We start from the raw sequence: 2,200 nt of genomic DNA, 5'->3' as shown, positions 1-2,200 counted from the left end.
GCCCATGTGTCATTCTTATTATGGCCATAACTATGGTACACTCCACAAGTAAAGGAAAATATTAGGTTGGTACAAAATTAATTACTGTTTTTGCCATTAAAACTAATATTAGAGAATTTATAGGAAAGTCATTTCCCTTTGATATACTTTGCTATTCACTAGAGCACTCTTGTGTTCAATTTTCTATACAGAAAATGCCTTTTCTCTCCATCTCCACCTGTCCAAAAGCTTCCTATCCCTCGTGTTCTTTTTTCCCCACAGATTCATCTTTTAATTACCTATTTCTTAAAAAGCTGTCAGATTTCCATTTCCTTGGGAGATATTTTCACCAGTTTGTTTTTTGATTCCACAGGTTAAGCTTCTTAAGAATTTCATACATATTAGAGAGATTGCCTTCATTGCTTTCTCATCTTTTCAAAAGGACACAGGCAGACTTAGTAGACTAAAGCCAACATCTTTAAAGGCACGCAACAAGAATATCCCCACAATGATTGCAAAGAAGCCACTCAAAGTACCAATAGCGTCATCAACAGGCATAACTTGCCACTCCTTAAAAAGGATAACTGAACAAGTTCAAACTGATGTTGTAAAGATTGCATAATACATTGGAGTCACAATGGAAGTGTTGAACATATCCAGGGCCCTATTTAGGTAATTAAGCTGTGTGCTCACACAGATGATGATGCTCAGCAGCAGAACCCAGGCCAGGGGATGCCGCAGCACAGGCTTTCCAGCAAAAAGCTCCTTGCCTATTCCTCATTTTCAAATGCAAATGTCACCTCCACTTTAGTGGCTTTAGAGCTTTCTGCCTCCCTTAAGCCTCCGTGACTCTCAGAGCTCTTACGGTGCTTCTCACTTCCTACCTAATACCAGAAAGATATTTAAGAAACAAACTTGTATACTTCTGTAACTTTAAGAGGCTTTTCCAACTCTTTCCTTTTCATCTTCACTTGGCACCGAAAGTGGTATCATTCACATGGTAGACATTATGTCAATGTTACATGAATGCAAAGATAATCATTTCTGGGAAGAAAGAGCAGGAAAAAGCTGCAGGAGGGGAGTCCATTCAGCTGGACTTGAGAAATGGGTAACATTTGGATGGGCAGTGATGGAGAGGGAACAATTCAGCACTTGTTGGGGTGCACAGTGCAGGAGTCTCCATTATTCAGGGCAAAGCACTAAGCAAGGATGTGGTGAGGGAAAAGGTGTATGATGAGGGAAAAGGGGTCCTGTGGAGAAAACTGGGAGGAAAACACTTTTGGTCAGCTGGGAAAAATGAGAGTCAAACGTGAGGGTCTGGAATAAAGTTTGTAATCTATAGTCAAGTTCAAATCTTGCATGCATGTGCAGAATAGACTGTGTGGAAGGAGAAAAGATTGGAGGCCTATCTTGGTATACTATGTTTTTATGAAGTAATGTGGGCTGAACCACATTGGTGTGATAAAAATTAAAATGATAGGAAATGGGCTAGTGCTCGTGTGACATTTAATAGGAGTTGGTAGGTGATTGCTTGGGGGAAGAGAAAAGACTGGAGAAGTTGAAGTGAGGATGATCGTGCCATTAGGAGAAATAGAAAATTTTCTGGAAGACATTTGTTCTGTGGAAGGTGATGATTTCTGTCTCCAATAGGTTGATTTTGAAGTCATCGTGGTAGAAATCAAAAAGGTCATGGGATCTTGGGAGAGAAATCAGTGCTCAGGTGGAAGTTTTGAAAATCTTTTGTATTGACATTATGGTTGAATGGCAGACAGTCTCAATTCAGACACCTGACTCTCATGGTCGGTGTGCCTGGGAGTGGATTGCCAGTCGGTGGAATAAAGTGGGAGAAGCTTAAACCATTTGTGATTATTCTTGGATCTTGTTCAAGCCTTTCTGTATTTCTTTCTTTTTTTTTTATTTTAGATATTTTTATTTCTCCAAATTTGTTTTTTATCAGGAGTGACTGAAATAAAAAATACAATTGAGTCCCATCATCATCATGGAAATGGCTTTAAGAGAAAACTGGTCAGATGAATATTATTGCTTCCCATTTTCAACCAGTAAATAGTTGCCACTGATAAATTGATAGCCAGGAGTCTGTCAAGAATGCTCAACATATGTTATATAACACAACACACCCGTTCACGGGGGGGAAAATCCTAGGAAATAACTTATGTGTGGTTCTTGATTTAATCATACAAGACAAGCACAAAAGCACCAC

At 39.3% G+C, this 2,200-nt stretch overlaps 1 pseudogene; it reads right to left on the bottom strand.

Moving 5' to 3' along the window:
* Positions 1-285: 285 nt before the first annotated feature.
* LOC108529108 (magnesium transporter NIPA2-like) overlaps positions 286-2,200 on the bottom strand; it is a 6,591-nt pseudogene continuing 4,676 nt past the window's right edge.

Source organism: Rhinopithecus bieti, unplaced genomic scaffold (genome assembly GCF_001698545.2).
Source record: "Rhinopithecus bieti isolate Rb0 unplaced genomic scaffold, ASM169854v2 scaffold_4981, whole genome shotgun sequence".
Taxonomy (NCBI): domain Eukaryota; kingdom Metazoa; phylum Chordata; class Mammalia; order Primates; family Cercopithecidae; genus Rhinopithecus; species Rhinopithecus bieti.
The sequence above is the reverse complement of the archived record's forward strand: the minus strand, read 5'-3'. Positions and strand labels throughout refer to the sequence as shown.